This window comes from Triturus cristatus, chromosome 8 (assembly GCF_964204655.1).
Source record: "Triturus cristatus chromosome 8, aTriCri1.1, whole genome shotgun sequence".
Lineage (NCBI taxonomy): Eukaryota > Metazoa > Chordata > Amphibia > Caudata > Salamandridae > Triturus > Triturus cristatus.
Window position 1 is genome coordinate 502,628,004 of NC_140591.1, and position 22,690 is coordinate 502,650,693.

A 22,690-nucleotide genomic window follows, 5' to 3' on the forward strand; every position below is an offset into this window, starting at 1 on the left:
CGGCGGACCCCACTGACCTTAAAAACTACAGACCAATCTCCCTGCTCCCGTTCCCAGAAAAAGTCATCGAGAAAGCCATCAACAGCCAACTCGCCACATTCATCGAAGAGCACAACATCCTTGACTCCTCCCAATTTGGCTTAAGAAAAAACCACAGTACAAAAACTGCCCTCCTCGCCACAACAGACAACATCCATACCTTACTGGGCAAAGGAGAAACAGCAGGGCTGTCTACCTTTAGGGTGCCTACGTACTTTAGAGATCACTTCCTGTGGGAAGAGGCACTACCCTAGCCCTGATTGGAGGTTTTCTCGCCATCTCAAGATGGTGGAATTTCAGGAGAGGGGTTCACCTAGCCTGCTCCACCCTAGAGGCAGTGCAGGCTAAGGGGGACCCTCCTCCGCATTCTAACTAATTTTCCTGTCTTTCCTCCCACAAAAAGTGAAACAGGAAAGGGGGCTTGGTCTCCCCCACTAAACTGGTGGTTCCTGGGTTGGGTTTCAAAGGCAGCATTGCCTTTGAAGCTTCCCAACTGGGAAGGGCATCCTGTCCTGGAGGAGATGTGAAACACCCCTGGCCAAATCAGGTAATGCTGCTGTCCTCTGAGAGCGCTGGCTCTCACCCCATGAGGTCAGAAACATGTCTGATGGTGGAAAGCTGGTGAAAACTGGCCAGAGAGCCCACTAGTGTTTAGTTACGTTTCAGGGGACCCGCAAAGAGGGTCCCCTGGGTGAATCACTGGCATTAGTGAGGATTTATTAAGACAATATGTTTGGTACAAAACATCTTAGAAATCATTGAAGCCATCAGGGAGTTAGGAAGCTTGTGTTGACAAGAATCCAGCCCATGTACTCTTTATGGCTTCCCTGTTCACTTACAAAGTAACAGAATGGACATGACATTGTAGGTGCATCTGCTTATACTGATATGCCCACAAATAGGATATAGTGTACCCTGCCTTAGGGCTACTATATTGTTTGCAGTGCATTTAAGGCATGGCACACAAGGCTCCATGCCATGTCAACTCTTTGGATTTTCCTGCACCAAGACAAACAGCCTGCCGTAGCAGAGTGCATTACCTTGGTGAGGAGGCCCTGGTGTGAAACAGTCAGTGTTGCAGCCCTAGAGGACCCTCTTAAATACACATGCCCTAGGTACCACGGTGCCACTTACTAGGGACTTACAGGGGTAGCTAAAGTTGTACAGTGTTTTGGGAAGAGATCTGGCACCGGGCACCTAGTTAGCAGGGACCCAGTGCACTTACAGTTAAAAAGCGCATCAGGCAAAAATTGGGAGCTAACCATGGAAAAAGAGGTCCTTTTATACACCCACTGAGTCGTAGCTGAAGAAGCAGGTTCTGCAGCACTGCCAAAGTGTGTCAGAGTGAAATACATTGACAAACGCTGTGTGCTTCTGTTCCACGACCAGTAGCCCTTTCCAAAGTATGGCAAAGGGATATGTGCTGCTAAACAGTGGACTGTTGTCAAGTCTGCAGCACTTGCTCAATGTACCCAAACAAACTTCTCTTGATTTGCCCATGGCACTTGACCAATGTGTATCCAAGCAAAAACACTGCTTATATTGAAGCTAGTTCCTCAAAGCATTTGTCGACTTTGTGTTCAAGCGACAGTGCGGCTACTCTAGGAGCTGATGAGAAGTGTTCCCAATCAGATTCTGCTACTACAGTTGAATTGTGAAAATATTGGAAGAACTATTGCCCCAGTACAAGACCAGAAGCTGACTTCATCCCTGGCTGATCCCCTCAAAACGGCACAGTGAAGGAGTACCATGCTGCTACTTTTGGACTTTCTGCACACCTCTGAATATGCTCCAGGGATTGGAGCAAGGGACCAGTTTACCTACAGCTGGCACCTCTTCCCTATACAGGCCGGAGGACATGGACTGAGGTATGTTGAGGACTGGCCAAGGCCTACGGCAGAGACACATATGACAGAGACAGGGATCACATCCCAGAGTTACCTCAACGCTGTGAGGAAATGAGGGGAAGTGGAAGGGTGAACAAAGTGGGTGTCCTTGTCCGTAGAGCAGTTGCCCTGTTGTAGAGACTCTGAGACATTGTAGTGCGTAGTATTACAAGTTACATTTTATTAAAGTACTTCTTTTTTCTAAATATAAGCACTGACCTGGCCAAATAAGATATTACACAGGTAAGTGTTTGTCAAGTGCTAACACTATTGTACCCCCTCACTGACCTCCCTGAGAAGTCTGTGTCAGCTAGCTATCACTTCTACTAAGAGTCAAGTGCTGAAGGAGCTGTATGTGGTTTAGTTTTCGAAGCAATAGTAGAACAGGTCCTGGGACATATGAAGCAAATTACCTCAGTCCATATAGTGGCGTCCCTGTATGCTACTTGCCCCACATGACTTGACAATTTTCACTGGCTTTATAATTGTATTGCTGCTAAACATCTCCTAGGTGAGTTTGTAATGTTGCATTTCCTTTCATCATATTTTATAAAAAATGTCAGCACTTTTCATTTGATATCTTACTCATCTGCTGGAGGGGTCTGCAAAGTATGGTGCTCGATTCTACTGAATGAAACATATATATATATACTAGGGTTGGAAAAAATTAAAATAAAATAACCGAGTCTCACCTTTGATGGAGTGCGGTCCCTTCATATTCTGCGGGGGTGAAGTCAAGGGCTATATATATATACATATATATATATATATATATATATATATATATATATATATATATATATATATATATATATATATATATATATATATATATATATATATTATCTACTGGCGGTCGCCAGTAGATAGTTATAGTTAGGACCGTGTTTCCATAGGAAATCTGAAAATTCTACTTTGAATAACTTTGGCGCCGGTTGACGAATCCTCGCGAATTTTCAAAATAGGTGGGGCGCTCCGCTCCGCTCCGCTCCTACCCTGAAAGTCTCGGGGTGATTAGTCAAGCGGGGGCCGAGAAAAAAGGGGGGTCCCAAAACGCGTTTTCCCCATGCATTTTTCCATAGGACATTTAGTCGAAGGTACAGCCCGAACGGCTGAACAGAATTACGTGAAATTTGGCAGAGAGGTAGCCATAAGGTCAAGGAAGTGCCTTTTGAAGGTCTCGTGTAAATCTGTTCAGTATTTCCTGAGAAAATAGCATTTAAAAACATATCAATATCTATACGCGCGCACCGTGCGCGCACTGTGCGTGCAACCTGCCGTGCGCGAGCGCAATTCTGATTGGTTGTTAGATGTCAGTAAACATTCGAATCGGTCGAAATCAGGAAGTGGCAGCCGCCATTTTGTCTCTCACAGTCTTAGGCAGTGAAAAACAAAGGTGGAGAAAGTGAAAAGGGGGCAGGGTGGACAGTTCCTGACCCCCTAGCCTTTGTCAGGGGGTCACTGAAGGACCCCCAAGGGTGAAAAAAACATTTATTTTTTGTTGAAAATGCGCGGGGTGCGTGCACGGAGCGCACACGGTGCGTGCACGGCAAGCACAGCACTTCGTGGGCGCACGGTGCGCGCACGGTGAAAAACCTGAAAAAAAAAAATATTAATAAATACATAACTTAGCATTTAAAAAAACGTACAAATTCACTTAAAAAACCATAGGTTTCACACACGTTATAGTTAGGAATTAGCATTTAAAAAACCTTGCAAATTCACCTAAAAAACCATAGGTTTCACACATGTTATAGTTAGCTGGACATTTCCCTCGTAAAAAATCAATGAAATTCACCCGTTATAGTTAGTGCAGGCAACTATAACTCACGCGACCGCAATCCTCTGCTGATGACGTCAGATATTACATCACTGATTACATATGTGTCTTTCTGAAAAATAAATATTTGTAATATATGTATAGCTAAAGATTAATGGAAGAAGACATGGGTAAATAGGTGTCTAAATACAGTGATGTAATATCTGACGTCATCAGCAGAGGATTGCGGTCGCGTGAGTTATAATTGCCTGCACTAACTATAACGGGGGAATTTCATTGGTTTTTTACGAGGGAAATGTCCAGCTAACTATAACATGTGTCTAACCTATGGTTTTTTAAGTGAATATATATATATATATATATATATTTATATATATATATATATATTATCTACTGCCGGTCGCCAGTAGATAGTTATAGTTAGGACCGTGTTTCCATAGGAAATCTGCAACATTCTATTTGGAATAACTTTGGCGCCGGTTGATGAATCCTCGCAAAATTTTCAAAATAGGTGGGGCGCTCAGCTCCACTCCTACCCTGAAAGTCTCGGGGGGATTCGTCAAGCGGGGGCTGAGAAAAAAGGGGGGTCCCAAAACGCGTTTTCCCCATGCAATTTTCCATAGGGACATTTAGTCCAAGGTACAGCCCGAACGGCTGAACAGAATTAGTTAAAATTTGGCAGAGAGGTAGTCCTCAAGTCAGGGATGTGCCTTTTGCAGGTCTGGTGTCAATCTGTTCAGTAGTTCCTGAGAAAATCAAAAGTAAAATCATATATATATGTGGGCGGAGCCTAACCACACATCTCATCCTGAGATCTGATTGGCTGTCAGCACTTCATCCAAGAAGTGTTGGCAGCCATCTTGGGACCAATATACATGATAGCACCTCATTAAAAAGCATTGCAGTTAATAGAAGGTTTTAAGACTTTAGTTACGTTATAAATCATTTGTTGATGGTACCATACTCATTTTAGGAACTGGGGTATGTTCTAAGGTGATTTCACCATGTGAAAAAGCCTTCTGCTGGGATATCATGATTGAGAGAAAAATATTTTCTCATGCTTTTCTCACAGAGGTTTGGAAGGTGATCTATAAGCTAAACTGAGAGCTTATTTTCTGTAAATTCACATTATCTTTCTCAGTCATGTGAGAATGAAGTCTGACATTCTCAGTAAAACATGTACATCCAACAAGGGCAGAGACTGTCAGTTGATTCCTTTATGTTCTACTGCAGCTTCCCAGAGTGTTCCAAAGAACAACTAGAGCGCTAACAGTCCTACTTATGATAAACGTATGGCACACCTGAAGCCATTTTGCTTGGATTAAAGTGGTAACTCTTAAAACATTTAATTTAAAAAGGAACAAAATTAGGGGGTTCATTTTTCCATAACAAGTATGATTAGTGCTGCAGAAAGAAAAACTAGGGCACATTTTGACTTCTGAAATCCTCTTTTATTTCATTAAAAAATTCTGACATGCAGACTGAAACATGCACTTTCAATACCAGCAGCAGTTTTCCCTGGTGAGCAGTAGCTTTACTACAGTGATCTAATGAGCAAAAAGAGTGCTAACATTCTGAATTTATGGCAAATGTGTGACACATCTGAATGCCTTCTTGATGGAATCAAAGTAAATAACTGAAAGTATTTCCTACTGAGGAGACTGCAGTAAATGAGGAAATTAGGAAACTTCATAACAAATAAGTCTCCCAAGATGGCCACCAGAGACAAAAGAGCCCAAATGTAGCCCAAATATCACCCAGATGTAGCCCAAGTATAGCCCAATGACAGAATGTCCCAGAGTGTTCTTAAAAACAACTAGAGCGCTTGCTGTCTTCATTATGACAAAAGTATGGCACAACTGAAGCCATCTTGATTGGAATAAACTGGTAACACTTAAAACATTTAATTTAAAAAGGAACACAATGAGGGGGTTCATTTTGTCATAGAAATTATGATTAATGCTGAAGAAAGAAAATGAGGGCACATTTTGAGTAACTTCTCAAATCCTCTTCTATTTCATTAAAAAAATTCTGACATGCAGACTGAAACATGCACTTTTAATACCAGGAGCAGACTTCCATGGTGAACAGTAGTTTTACTACAGTGATCTAATGAGCAACTAGAGTGCTAACTTTCAGAATTTATGGCAAATGTGTGACATATCTGAATACCTTCATGATGGAATCAAAGTAAAAAACTGAAAGCATTTCCTACTGAGGAGACTGCAGTACATGAGGAAATTAGGAAACTTCATAACAAATAAATCTCCCAAGATGGCCACCGGAGACAAAAGAGCCCAAATGTAGCCCAAAATCATCCAGATGTAGCCCAAATATAGCCCAATGATAGAAGTGTGCAAAACACTTATTATTTTGTGTTTTTACAGTGTTATATAGTGCAGACTTGTCAGGTATTGGAGTGCTTTACATGAGCATTGGTTACATCACACAAGAACAAATTCATTTTGGTTGTAGACATGGGGAGACTAAGTGATTTGACCAGAATCACAGAATGTCGAGCTGAAGCAGAAACTCCAACCTGGTTCCCCAGTTGCAAAGTCTGCAGTTCTGGAAGTAACACCACATCCTCTCCCCTAAGTGCAACATTTAATCAAGTGGTCAACTGGATAAAAAAACATATAGATAACAAATAATTTAAAAGTGCTTTGTCGCTATTTGAAAACTCAGAAAATGTGTCCTTATTTTAGTTTTTTAGAGCACTAACCATAATTTTGATGCCAATAAGACCCTCTCATATATGTAATTTCTAAAGGAAATGCTCTAGGTATTACAGTTTTGATTACATCAAGATGACGTCAGGCGTTCCACACTTTTGTAATAAATATAGAATGTTAGCAATCTAGTTGTTCATTAGGATACTGTTGAGAGGCAGAGGCCAGGGGCACGGACTCTGAAAATTGAAGGCAGGTAGGAGGGTGCAAAGGCACCAATTTAACCACACTGAGCAGGCAGGAAGGGCCGTGGCAGCACAACAGACTATGGAGGGCAGTGGAAAGGGGGGCAGGGGCAACAAACCAACAATACAGGACTTGCAAGAGAGGCTGTGGCAATGTAATAGACCATTGTGGGCAGAAGGAAGAGGCAATGGTAGTACAACCATACATGCCAACAGACCCAATTCAGCCAGGAAACGTCCAATGTTTTTAAGCTCAAATGGGCTTTATTTAATCTGTCTCCTGTCTACAATCTCCTCTTTTTCAATGTAACTCAAAGGGGAAAATCAATACCCCAGTTTTTTTTACAAAATCTCCCTCTTATCAAGTTCAAAATGTTCGCAAGTATGGTACATTGGATCATGGAAGGAAATGGGGTAGAGACATGGACTTGGATAACAGAGGACAGGAGGGACATGGAGAGGTGCACCAAACTGACCCTGCAGGGCAGGCATCAGGGTTTGCAGCAGCACAATACACCACACAGGGCATGCGGGATGGGAGTGCAGCACAACAATCCATAGAAAGCAAGAGGGAGGGGACAGGACCATGCACATGGACAACAGAGAATAGAGGGGCAAGAGGTAATGGTAGCTAGCTGACCATAATGGACAGACAGGAGAGAAAGCTGCAGCATAACAGACCATAAAGGGCAGGAGGGACGGATCAGGGGCATTACAATGGAACAGACAAGCCAGGAGGGAGGGAGTAGGGGTCTGCACATGTAAACAGAGGGCTGGGGGCAAGGGGGCAGGGCAGGAGCAGCAAGATAGCCATGGAGGTCAGGCAGGATGGGCACTAGAAGCAAGACACACCATGAAGAGCAACAGTGAGACTGTGATGGCATACACACAGACCATGGAGGGAAGGTGGGAGGGGGTCAGGGGCAGCTAACTGACCACACAGGGAAGGTGTGAGGGGCCATGGCAGCACAGAAGACCATGCATGGCAAGTGGGAGGGTTAGTGGCAGCACAATGGCTATGATGGGCAAGAAGGAGGGTGCAGGGGCATGCACAAAGGACGATGGAGGATAGAAGGGAGGGTCAGGACCTGTGCACAGACAAGAAAGTTCAGGGGAAGGGGCCTCACAAGAGACCGCACGGGGCAGGCAGGAGGAGCAGTTGCAGCACAACAGACCAGGGAGGGCAGAAGGGTGTGGCAGTACAATCGACCATGTAGGACAGGAGGAAGAGGATAGGGGCATGGCATGTGGACAGGCAGGGTGGAGGTGGCAGGGACAGGTTACAGTCATCTGACAATGCTAGGCAGGTGGGAGGGGAGTGGCAGCTCAACAGAACACTCAGAGTAGATAGGAGTGGCAGGTCCATGGAACATGGTGGGCAAAAAGGATGGAGCAGGGGCATGCACAAAGACATCGGAGGGCAGGGGGAAGGAGAATAGGGGCAGCAAGCTAAGCACAGAGTTTAAGCAGGAGGTCAATGATGGGGCATAGAATTGGGCATTGGAGGGCAGGAGGAGGGGACTGGTACATCATACTAAATTGAGGGCAGTGGAAGCACATCAGACCATGCATGGCAGGAGGGAGGAGGCTAGTCCATGGATTCACACAACAGAGGATAGGGAGGAGGGGGATGGGGCAGCAAGCTAATTGTTCAGAGAAGGCGGGTGTTAGGAACTTTATTGTTTTTAAAATGTGTGTCTGTGCGAACTACTTAAAATTTGAACAAGTATGCGGCATAATCTCACTTTTATTCAGGAAAAAGAGGACATTTATGACTGTGACTCCTGGCTCACTTGGCAGAAACACCCCCTGACCGTCCACCCCTATCGCAAAATGTAATGCCCGTGAAAAGGGTAGGTGAACACAGTGTTATATAGAACATAGTCCTGAGAGCACGATTGAAAATGAAAACTAGATATAGTGTATGGTATAAACTATGCACCAAAAAGTGTGATATAAGATGAACCGGGCGTGAAATATAATATGCAATAGATTGTGCGCAATGACAGATTCATTGGAGAGCGCGAGATAGCACAGGCACTAGCGCGTGCTATGCGATGTGCGCCTTGGAGTGTAATATGCACAGTGTTGTGTAACCTAACTAGTCTCTAAAGTTGTAATATAAAATATGTGCTGGGGAGTGTAACGTTGCATATGCACTGTGACAAAGATATGGATCCCAGATTGTAATATGTATGGCATAGCACTGTGCGTTGTAACGTAGGCATCGAGGAAGGCACATTAGATGGGGCAATATAACCCGTGCGAAGACAAGTGTGGCATGACATATTCACGGGGTGGTGTTACAGTGCACATGGGCTAGGGGTGGGCGGAATTTGCGAAATTAACTTTCGCAAATTATCTCAAAAATGTTTAAAATTATCGCAAACAAGCGGAAATATTGCGAAGATGCGGAAGTATTTTTCCGGCATATTCGCAACATTTTCTGCATGGTTGCGGGTCGCCAACTTACCCATGTGGTTGCTTGCAGGCACGACCATCTTGTTTTGAGTTGTCTCGCGGTGGATGATCGCGATAAGAAAGACATGATCGCGCGACGCATGACGTCACTGCGGGCGCGAACTGTCGCGAGACAGCGCAAATGGCTAAAAACAATACAACATCTCATGGAGAACGCGACCGGATCAACAAAACTTGTCAGTTAATGCAGGGATCCAGGTAAGGCGATCGCGCGTGCGCGAGAATGTATTATTTTACAGCGCGAGCAAGAAACAAATTATCGCCAAGCTGCGGAAACCGGAAATTTTGACATTTTCGCGCTCTCCGCGGAACGCGAAAATGTCAAATTATCGCAATTTCCGTGAACGGAACAAAATTTTCGCCCAGGCCTAACATGGGCTAGAGAGTGTCATAGCATATGCACTAGCTGGTGGAATACAACACAGAGGTGTGTGGCACTCGGCAGGCAATGGTGGGTGTAACACAGCATTGGGCTCTGCCAGGAGCGCGCTGTGACTCTCAAGTGATGTTCGTCCCCTTTCCAGAGTGTAAAATAAAAAGTATTACACATCCGGCAGTGGATGTGTGTTTTATTAACCGTGAGGGGGGTTTCTTACATAGTTTTGGTCGAATTTTTGTCGAATCCCCTTTGAATGGCTTGGTGTGCATGTGTATTAAATGTGCCCGTAAATAGCTACCCATGTTTGTATAAATAAACGACAAGGGTGTCTACCGGGATTAGGCACGGTAGGGCATCAGACATGTCAGAGCTTCACTAGTGGTGTAAATACATTCCACGTGGATTCATTGTATGCATAGTCGCCTTTTAATGAATATCACTCAAATCGTCATGGTGATAGGTACGTACGGTTTGTCCAGCATGTCCTAGGTGTGTCTATAAATATATATTTTTTAAAAATAATAAAAAACAGTGGCCGGCCCTGGGGATTGGGGTAAAAAAAATATAATTAGGAGACAGGCCCTGGGGGATGGGGTCATCAGGGCCAATAAATTAGAATAAGAAGGGGAACCACAGAGCCCCCCTTCTTAAAAAATTAAAATAAATAAAAGACTGGCATCGTGCCGGAGGCCACGCCCCCTCCTTGCAGCACTCTGCAAACGTGCCCCCTGGCGAGTTGTAAGTTGGGGAATTAATTCCTCTTCAATACTGAGGATCCCTGAGGGCCAACTAGCCCAACAGGCATCTCCAGTATGCTCCAGGGAGCTGCGCTGCAGACAGGTGTTCTGAGGCCACGCCCCTTTTTACAACTCTCTGCAACACAGCTCTGTGGCGCTTACTGGAGGTACCTAGTGGTCTAGTTTGACCCTAGGGACCCTTAGGATTCAAGGGGACTCAATCTCTCAACTTAGAACAGCCACAGGGCGCGTTTACACAGTGGTGAAGGGAGGGGACGGGCCTGAGGTGACGTGTGCAAACACGCACTATGGCACGTTTGAAATTGGGGATATAATTTCCCTTCAATACTGAGGGCCCCTGGGGGCTAACTAGCCCACCAAGTGCTTCCAGTAAGCGCCACTGAGCTGCATTGAAGAGAGGTGGTCCAGGCTGTGCCACTTTTTACACCTCTCTGCAACGCAGCTCTGTGGCACTTACTGAAGGTACCTAGTGGGCTAGTTGGACCATAGGGACCTTCAGGATTCAAATGAACTTAATCTCCCAACTAAAAACGGACACAGGGCGTGTTTACACAGTGGTGAAGGGAGGGGACGGGGCCTGAGTTAACGTGTGCAAAAACGCCCTGTGGCCTGTTTTAAGAGGTGGTTTTAATCCCCCTGCACTATTATATACTAGGGGCTTACAGAGGAGGTCATGCTAATCACAGGGGGACCCCAACGCATAATGTTCCCTAGTGTATGTAGGTGTTTTCACTGTATTCTAAGTGTCTTTTAACATAGCACTGGCTCTAGGACTGGTTAGTCAGACTCAGTTACCACCAGTATCCGTCTGAAAAAGTTGAGGGTACAGGATGATTTTGCAACAAGGATTCTTTCTGCTCTTCTTTTTGTTCTTTCTACACGTTATCCTTCTTCCTGCACTTTTCGTCGTCTTTGAGGACTTCTGTTGCTTCTTTCTGCACTTCTTTTTTTTCTTTCTGTGCATTTTTTCTTCTTTCTTCACATGTCCTATCTCTGTAGGCATAGTTAGAAATTAGCATTTAAAAAACCTTTGAAATTCACAGAAAAAACCATAGGTTTCAGGCACGTTATAGTTAGGAATTAGCATTTAAAAAACCTCAGAAATTCACTGAAAAAACCATAGGTTTCAGGGGTGTTATAAATAGCTGGACTTTTCACTTGTACAAAACCATTGAAATTCCCCCGTTATAGTTAGTTCAGCTAACTTTACTCGCGCGCCCGCAATGCACTGCTGATGACGTCACATATTACATCACTCATGACATGGTCAGTGACTTCACTCATGACATCACTGATGACATCTCAAATTACATCACTGATGACATCACTGATGACATCATCCTTGTGATAGAGTGGCAGACCTCCTCTCACCCTAATATAACCTTTGATACACACATTCAAAAATAGAGATTCAAATTTTCAAAACAATGGACATACCAATACCAGTTACAACAACCTCTTCAGTAATTCTAAGATCCACATACACATCCACTCATTCACCAACAGTCCTATACAGTCACTCATACATGTACTCACTCATCATATGTACTCATACACCTATACATCCTGTTACACAATGCCATTCATCCATAGAGTTACTCACACACATAGTCACTCATGCACATAAAGAATCAAACATACATTTACTTGCATATACAGTTATACACACACCACCACACTTACTTCTACGGAAACTTACACATACTTAGTCTTTTAAACAATCACTTATAGAAACACATACTTATTCATACAGGAACTCTTTCAATCTCTCACTCTCACATATACTCACTTATATACACCAATAGTCACATATACTAGTTTAAAACATATGTAGTTACTCATAAAGACACTATTGAGACAGTCATTCACTCACTAACACACCCATTCACACACTCATCCACCCATACAGTCCTGCACACATGCTGTCTTCAACACATACAAACAGTGAGTCACTCATTCATGCACCTATGCACTACGTAATACCCCCACCGAACCATGCAGACACTCAGACTGATACTCAAAAAACCAACTAATAACCTATATAGACACCCATGTAGCTACTCACCAACCCATGCAGCCACTTATACACAAAGTGAGAGACTGATACAGATATTTACATATTTAAACATTACTCACTAATCCATGTATTCACTATGATATACTTAATCAGTCAGTTACACAATCAATTTTTCAAAAACAAATCATCCATTTAGACACTTATATACCCATTTATTCTTCCATCGACCTTGAGATATACATATATAAAACATATTTAATTTTCAGAAAAATAGACATTCACTGGATGATGTCATCAGTGATGTCATCAGTGATGTCATTTAAGATGTCATCAGTGATGTCACTGACCATGTCATGAGTGATGTAATATGTGACGTCATCAGCAGTGCATTGTGGGCGCGCGATTTATAGTTTGGTGAACTAACTATAACGGGGGAATTTCAATGGTTTTGTACAAGTGAAAAGTCCAGCTAACTATAACACCCCTGAAACCTATGGTTTTTTCAGTGAATTTCTGAGGTTTTTTAAATGCTAATTCCTAACTATAACGTGCCTGAAACCTATGGTTTTTTCTGTGAATATATATATGGGGTCAAATTTATTTAACATAGTTGTATTCTTTATAGTCGACTACATGCAAGTTTAAATGTATGAGTATTATACTCGTATTTGATTTGTGTAAACTTTTTTCTTTTCTTGTTGACATAATGAAAGAAGAATTTTTTCTATGTCTATTACCAAACGGTTGTGTAACTATGGCAACAAAGGATTTAAATAATGTGGTAAATGTGCTGTACCTGTGTTCAGTGACCAAGGCGGCGAGTCCGTCGAAACGCGTTTGGCCATTTTGCTGTAAATAAATATTTTTCTTTGACGAATTTCCCACGGAGTCAGCGCCTCTTCATAAACAGCTTGAACTGGATTGTTGAATTTACAGAGACCGGCCGGGATCTCACACGCTGACCCTCCTTGTTCTGGAGCTCTTCGGTTACCGGTGCCATTAATGGTATTTCTTTGGAGTCAAGGAATTCGAAGAGCCCCCCGACGAGCCGAAAAATACGGGAACGAAGCGTCTACAGTGCACTCTCACGGAAGCAGGCAAGCCGAGCCCCGAGGTCGCTGGAGGGCAATCCGGGTTCTCAGGTAAGCCTGTGAGTGAGCGTTGTGCGCGTAACGCGATCCCTCATAGTGGCTTGTGGGAAAGGTAGTTCGCAAACTTTGATTGCGAGCAGTGGGCGCCAAAGACTGACATACAATTTACAGCGATGGCAGAGGAGTGGGTTAGAAGACGGGAAGAAGAGGCCCTTGATATTTTCAGCGATGTAGACACTGGTGGGTCTTCAGCTACTGGCAGCAATATATCGAGAGACTCACAACCAGTGAGTGATGTCAAGAGGCTTACACATGAGCTAGAGAAACTGAGGAAGACGGAGGTCTCCAAATGGTGGGAGTGTAAATCATTGCAGAGATACTTAGACGTTGGACGCATTCCAAGGGGTTTGAGAATCCTAATCGCCCCGACATATGAGAACCCCGATCCCGCAATGCTACAAATGTGGGCGGAAAATAGCGCACAGTCATCAAAAAATATGTTGCAAATTTTGATAAAATTCGCTGCAAGTGATCGTGAAAAACTAATGGAAAGAATAAATCAAATCCTTAAGCAACTGCAAGAATTAGAGAACCAGGATGAAATTACTAAATTACTCACGGAAATTGAAACAAAGTTATCCAAACATGAACAGACTATAAAAGAACGAAAAGCTATGAAGTTCCAAAGAGATAGGAACGATTATCTCCAAGGAAGAATTTATACATTTTCAAAAAAGTTTGATAACATCAGAAGACAGCAGTTATCAACATCGGCAAGTAACATCCCAAGAATGAGTGACCCAAGCGAGTCAGAATTAAGTTCGGAATTGGAATCAGATCCTGAAGGTGCAATGGCTAAGGACCCAATCCAGAGTGCTCCCACACCAATCCAAGAGTTTGGTTTTTTACGTCTAGAAAGAATTATGAGTCTCAGACCACGAACGTCAAGACCAGAACCAACACAGAAAAATCAACCAACACAAAAACAAAAACAAAAACAAAACCAAGGCGAAGGAAAAACCGGAGGTGGGGGAAAAGTGCAGCAAAAGACCGGAAAATCAACATACAGAAGGAACAATCGCCAATGAATAGCATTGAAGAATCAGATAACACAGTGATCAATTTAAGCAAAATGGATATCACAGAAAAAGAAAAAAAGATTCTATCATTAGGACTCTCATATTGTACCGTCACAAATTTTGATTACACTCAGACGAGAATAGATCTATTTCATTACATCAGGAAATTGAAATTGTGCAAATATTTCTATAATGTAAATAGGAATCAAACACCAATGCCCTTGAAGGACAGCACCGAGACCGCTACCAATATTTTAACAGTAGCAGACATGCCTCTTCTTCAACATCTAGAAGAATTGAATCAAGAGATGAGTCAGATATCTCCTACTGATGCAGCCACAGGTTCAAATATAAATATATTTTCAAAAACGCAAAGTCCCTTCAAACCGAAATCAATCTTTCTACCAATGATGCCCAGAGACGGCATAGACATTTTTTCAGAAAATGTGATCAAAGATCTGAAAGAACTAGCCACAATGAGTAGCAAGCAGTTCAGAACAAGTCTGAATAAAAATATCTTTGAATACAACAATTTAATGAATAAGATCAAATCCAGGAATGACATTATGGTGAGATGGTCGGACAAAGGAGGTAATATAGTCCTGTGGCCTATAGACATGTATCAGCAAGAAGCAATGAAACAACTTCAGGACCAAGACTGTTACTGTCGCATCAGCTCCACATATTCGACAGGAGTTAAAGAAAGATTTCATGTAGCACTATATGATTGGAAGAGAATGGGTTTGTTATCTAAGGATGAGATGGAGTTTTTAAAGAATGATTTCCCAGTAACACCGGAATTATATCTCATTCCAAAAATTCACAAAGATCCACTGAGTCCCCCTGGGAGACCGATCATCTCAGCTATTGGAGGGCTATTTGAAAATATGAGCAGGTACATTGACCACTTCCTTCAGCCTTTTGTTCGGAGTCTACCAGCATATATAGGAGACACCAGAGACTTTTTGAACAAAATTGATAATCATCTATGGAGTGACAACTATGTGTTTTTGACGTTGGATGTACAAAGCTTGTACACGAGTATCAGGCACAAAGACGGCTTGAACGCCATGGCTTTCTTTTTAAGCAAAAGAGAAATGGAACTTTACCAACACACAGCCATGCTATTGGACATGACAAAGTGGTGTTTAAACAATAATCTCTTTCTGTTTGATAGGTTGTATTATAGACAGATCCAAGGTACAGCCATGGGTACCTGCTTCGCCCCCAGTTATGCTAATTTGCATATGGGCTGGTGGGAGGAGCAGGTACTCAGGCATCAATATCACCAAGAAATGTCAAACAACATCAAACTGTATACCAGATACATAGATGATATTTTTATTTTGTGGGAAGGTACTGAAGAATCTGCTATCAAATTTGCTACTGATTTAAACCAAAATGATCTAAACTTAAAATTCACATGCACTACCAGTAAAGAGATGATTCATTTTCTAGATTTAGAAATATACCACATGAATGAAAGGATAGAGACAAAAACATTTAGAAAATTAACATCAGGGAACTCCATACTACACGCTAGTAGTTTCCATCCGAATAAACTTATTCACAACATTCCATACGGTGAATGTTTGAGGATGAAAAGAAATTGCAGCTCTGTCACCTCTTTCAATCAAGCTAAGAAAGAACTCTTTACCAGACTTAGTCATAGAGGATATAATGAACCAATATTGACTAAAGCAGAGAACAAAAGTGCAAAAATTCAGAGAATAGAGTTACTGAAACCAGACAACAAGAAAACGTTAGAAGAGACAGGAGATTATCATAAAAAGACACCCCCCAGACTCATCACTGGTTACAATCTCTATCACAACAACCTAAGAAAAATACTGCTCAGACATTGGCCATCAGTACGAAATGATCCCGTAATAGGCGAGTTATGTAAAAAACCACCGCAAATTACATTTAGACGGGCCAAATCTATGCGCCAAGAACTTGTCTGTAACTCCCCTAGAGCGAGTGCCAAAACTGAATGGCTTAAACCGCAAAAAGGATTTTTCAAGTGCGCAAAATGTAAGGCATGCAAGTATGGGACTAACACCCGCAGCCTTACACTACCATTCAGGAACACTCCGTTTGAAATCCGCAGCTACTACACTTGTAAAACCGAGTTTGCGGTTTATGTCTTAAGGTGTACTTGCAATAAGTTTTACGTAGGTAGTACCATTCACCAAGTACACGTAAGAATATTGCAGCATCTTCGTGCCATTAACAAGGATGATCCAACTTATCCGGTGGCCCGACACATAAACACCATACACAATGGCAGAAGTGAAGACCTCTCATTCTTTGTAATAGACAACATCCCTAAAAACAACAGGGGAGGGAATAGATTGTTGTCTCTACGCAAATTGGAATCTAGATATATCATGTTACTAGACAGCAAAATCCCTACAGGATTGAACGCTGACGAAGCGTTAAGTGTACATCTGCAATAAGTATTGTACTTCATATCAAGTTAATTTAGAAAATTATGGGTTCTATTTCCTCTCTGTCTATCCTAAATCCACTCCACCTACACAGGTAGCACCTTAGGCAAGCAGATATTTGTTTCTTCCTTTTGGTTGTCTCTCAACCGATGTTAAAAGATCGACTAATGGAATCATATGTTATCACTACCCACTGGGGTCAAATTTATTTAACATAGTTGTATTCTTTATAGTCGACTACATGCAAGTTTAAATGTATGAGTATTATACTCGTATTTGATTTGTGTAAACTTTTTTCTTTTCTTGTTGACTTAATGAAAGAAGAATTTTTTCTATGTCTATTACCAAACGGTTGTGTAACTATGGCAACAAAGGATTTAAATAATGTGGTAAATGTGCTGTACCTGTGTTCAGTGACCAAGGCGGCGAGTCCGTCGAAACGCGTTTGGCCATTTTGCTGTAAATAAATATTTTTCTTTGACGAATTTCCCACGGAGTCAGCGCCTCTTCATAAACAGCTTGAACTGGATTGTTGAATATATTTATATATATATATATATATATATATATATATATATATATATATATATATATATATCTCCACAAAAAGGCCTCTCATCACTCCAAAGAAACTGAATTGACACAGCATGGGACCAGGAAGAACACCTTTAATTCCGCACAGCAGGCATGACACGTTTCAACAGAATGTCTTCTTCAAATGCCTATACACTGTAAACTGTCACCGCCGCTTTTTCAAATGATCCATTTGGTTTCCATTGGTGGAAACCCAGCAAGGCAATTATTTGTTGGAATGCAATCTCGTAGTCTCCATCAGCAGACCACGGCTCCCAGAAGGCACCATCCCAGCCCTCAGGTAAGCTTTTCTGTTGCCTCATGCAAACTCGTAGTGAGTGCTGGTGATCGGTAGAAAGGCGTGTGTGGTGCAGTTCTTAAAATAGCCCAGTGTCCCTGCAGTTCAAAGGTTCTCTCCCCGGCCCCCATCGACATCTCATCGCATGACTCCAGGATGTCGCAGGATCGAGGGCTAAACTACAGTGAGCTTTGTCCTTCCGTGCAGTCACAGACTACAGTTTGCAGCAAAACTCTGCTGTTCCTGGATGCGGGGGCCACAGCATACCAATCCCTTGGTTAAAAATATATATATATCAACATGTTTTCATACTATATGTTTTTAATGCTGCTTTTAGCTGCATTATTTCATTTTGCTTCATAATTCCTGCAGTCATGTGGTGTTTATGTTAAAACATTTTCTGTAACTTGAATGAAAAGTATTGATGATAATCAAAATGTCTTTTCCATCTGAGGTGCCAGAAACATGCTCTTTCAACTTGTTTTTGTGTAATTTGTTTTCAATGACAGTTCATTTACCTTATGAAGTTTGTACATCCCCATTCTATCCCACAGCCCTCTCACTACTCATATTTTAGTGCTGTTGAAGTACTCCGTTTCCTGAGGCAAATAATTGCCTTCGATTTTATGCACATCAATGCTCTTGATGAAGAGGCGTTGTAAGTTACACTGCAAATACCAGCTCATGACAATGGTCACTCTAGCCCCAAACATGCACTGTTTTGTCATCAATGATGTCATTGCAAATGTTGCAGTGATATTATCAAAGATGTAATAGAACATGTCATGTGTAATGTAATATGTGCAGTACTTAGCAGTCCATGGCAAGGTCATGAGTTATAGTTACCTAAAGGCGCAAGTTATAGTTACTTGATATAAATATAACGGGTGAATTTCAGTGGTTTTGTACATTTAAAATTGTATGTTTTGACTGACATTTTCACTTAACTATATCCCTTTAATCTTAGTTTTTTTCAGTAAATGTGTATGATTGTTTTAACGTAAAGCAATATGTTATTATCAGACGTAACGCATCCCTACGCTGTGCACAACCTTTGGCTGTGCACAGTGTGGAGTTGACCACAGGGCCTGCATCTAAACCCTGCAGGCAGCCTCTTGGACCCCACCACCAGGCCTACGGAGTCAGGGTATCCCTACCCTGCTCCCTTATTTCACCTTTGTTTGAGGACTCTGGATTGAGTCCAGAGTACTAATATGGCTGCTGCAACATCTTTGTTGATGTGGTGGAAGCCAATCAGATCCCACCATGAGCTCAGTCGGGTCCAAAGAGCCTCTGAGCTGTGAAATGTACAGTTTTTGAGCATTAATAACTACTAAATGGATTTACACCAAATCAAAAAAGAGCCCTCTTTGTGGACCAAGATCTAGCTTTCTGCCATATGTGCTGCAAATCCGTTGAGGGGTTTGGGCTGTTAATATTTCTAAAGTTAATATGGAAAAATGAATTGGGAAAATACATTTAGGTATCCCCCTTTTCCCACTAGGATTGGAGCTGAGGTGGAAGAGCTTCGGGGCATATTCTCAAGGACGGCGTTAAAAATTATCGCCGGTTTAGCGGCAGAAAACTGCCACTAAAGCGGCGATAATGAGTTTGATAATATGCCCTGGAGAATTCCAATAGAAGTCCAGGTTCTGGTGTGAACATGGGCTTATATTGGAATTCTCCAGGGCATATTTTCAAGCCCATTATCACCGTTTTAGTGGCAGTTTTATGCCGCTAAACCAGCGATTATTTTAACGCCGTCCTTGATAATATGCCCCTTCTTTTGTAACGTGTTTTTGAGTTTCGTCAAATGGCACCAAATTTATTAGCAGACAAAACAAGCGTTGGCAAAGCTAACCAATCTGGCCTTTCACATAGCTACAGTAACTCAAGTAATTATTACTAGATGTCCTTTTTTAGTCAGAAGAAACAATGTGAAGTCTTTATTAAGGCTGCAGTCCTTCAGGACTCTACAAGATATTTCTCCCTCTTAAGCCAAAAGCAACTGCTTAACTATTCTGTCAGCAAACTAAAATAACTCATGTTGTTACTCAATCTCCCTCTGAAGTAAGATTCAACTTCTTTAAATGCCCTTCACAAAGATGAGCAGATGTGGCAGTGGCGTAAATAAGTACATATCCACTTTACCTACACTAATATATTGTGCTTGATTTCAATTGGATAACTACATATGGGAGTGTTGGTATAGGCTGATGAATGAATATCACATCTTTGAACAAATGCATTGATTACTATGAAACTAATGTAAACACAACCTAGTATATATAAGTACTAATATTTTGAGTGGCACTATATGAATGTTCCAGTGAAATGCACACTTCCTTACGCTTTATTCCTACACATAGTGCCACTTCTACTAATTTTTACTAGGTGTCCCTCAAAAGTCAATTCCAAAAACATTGAAATTCTTATACAACACTGCTGTTTCACTAGTTTGTATTAGGTATCCCTCACTAGTCCAATGGAAAGTCATTTAAATTAATGTATTAAGTTGCAGTTCCTCTAGTCGCTGCTAAGTGCCCTTCAAAAGAGAAATGTCAAAGCAATGAAATTCTTACTTGAAGCGGCAGTTCCACTAGTCGTTGCTAGGTGACCCTCAACTCAAATGCAAATGCATTGATATTTTTTATGACGGTGCAGTTCTACATGTCTTTAGTTGGTGTCCCTCACAAGTCAAATTCAAAAGCATTGAAAGTCTTACATTAAGTTGCAGTTGCAGAAGACTTTACTAGGTGTACCTTTCTAGTCAAATGCAAAAGCATTGAAATTCCATAGTTTCGCTAGTCAATACTAGGAGTCCCTACCGAGTCAGATGGATAAGCATTGCAATTCCTTTATGAACCTGCAACTCCACTAGCCATTTCTAGGTGTCCCTCATGAATCAAATGCAAAAACATAGAAATTCTTACATGAGGCTGCAGTTCGACTAGTCATTAAAAGGTGTCCCTCTCAAATCATCATCATCACCCACTCAATTGGCTAAACCGACGATAAATGTATAAGTACTCAGGATCCACATTTCTAAATGTGTTAATCAAACTACATGATATTATTAAATCTACTTTGGTATATAACATGTAATCATTATAATTTTGTGATTACTTCACGAGCAAATGAATTTAACTTTATAGCATTTTTTAGTGCACACACAACGGAAAAATAATGTATTGTGTTAAGCTTAAAATAGTGCGATCCGATAGTCTTGTCATTTCTCTCTATGGCACGTAACTTAGCAATGCAATGATGTATGTAAATAGGGTGAGAAAATGGAGCTCCTTTATCTCTGATAAATCCTGCAGGGCAGACAAAATGCATCAGGATAGCACACCAATAAAGGCTATAGATTTAATTCTCCTGTAAGTGTAGTCTTCCTTGGTGATACAAGGTCATTTGGATCTATAACTATATCTATATATAGATAGATAGATAGATAGATAGATAGATAGATAGATAGATAGATAGATAGATAGATAGATAGATAGATAGATAGATAGATAGATAGATAGATAGATAGATAGATAGATAGATAGATAGATAGATAGATAGATCTATATATATATATTATCTACTGGCGGTCGCCAGTAGATAGTAATAGTTAGGACCTATTTTTCAAAGGAAATCCGCAACATTCTATTGGGAATATCTTTGGCGCCGATTGACGAATCTTCGCGAAATTCTCCAACTTTTGGCCAGCTCCGCTCCGCTCCGCTCCTCTCCGCTCCTTCCCTGAAAGTTTTCCAGTAATCTGTGAAGCGGGGGCCGAGAAAAAAGGGGGGTCCCAAAACGCATTTTCCCCATGCAATTTCCCATAGGATCTGTTGTCGCAGCTACAGCCCGAACCGCTGAACGGAATGACACCAAATTTGGCAAAGAGGTAGTCCTCAGTTCGGACTCGTGCCTTTTGCATATTTGGTGTGAATCTGTTCAGTAGTTCCTGGGAAAATTCGGGTAAAACAATTAGTGATATCTATGGCCGCGGAGGATCCACGGACCGTACCCGCACCGTAAGCGCACCCTCCCCGAACGGAGCGCGCACCCTCCCGATCGCGCACTGAATGCTAATTGGCTGTCGAGCGTCTCTCTACATTCTAAACCAGGAACTGTTGGCAGCCATTTTCTGCCTCGGTAGAAGCGAGGCTGAAGATGGAAGGGGAATAAGTGTGTAAAAGATATAAAGAGGGCAGAGTGGAAATACTCTGACCCTCTAGATCTGCTTACGGGGTCCCAGAAGGACCCCCTGTGCCCCCCTTTTAAAAAAAAAAACGGCGAAATGCGCGCACGGTGCGCGCATTCTATCGCTTTGGATGCACGGATTCTCTCGCGGTGAGTTCTCGGATCCAAGGGGAAAAAAAATGAAATTGTTGGGAGATAAAGATTAAGCTTAAGTGTTTTGTTCTTGAGTGGCTCTAAAAAGAGCTGTTGTGTTCATTGAGAGTTTTTGGTACTTATAAGTAAGTACCTATACAGAGTCTAAAGTTGTTGAGGAAGATTCTCTTTCCTTCATCAGTAAAGTGTACTCCATTTCTCCTATACATCTCTTGCATATGAAAGCGCAGATTGTTATTGTAAATGGACTCCATTCTGTAGTCTCGGAGAAAAGCAGAAACAGATTTATTCACATGTTTCCTAGCTTTCTCAATCTGTGGACAAAAATGATTGGACCAGTTCCATTTCTGTCTTTGGCATATGTTAGAATACACAAAGGCAGTTTTGGGAAAAAGTGAAATCAGTTGTGCAAAGGTGTCCTTCATAAGCATTTCCAGACCTACCCCAGTCAAAGTGCCTAGGTCATTGCCACCACAGTGCACTATTATGAGGTCAGGGTGTTGGATTTGCATGAAGGATTTCACCAATGGCATCAATTGGTGCCACTTTCACCCTCTCTGTCCAATCCATTTAATGTCTACATTTGGCAAAC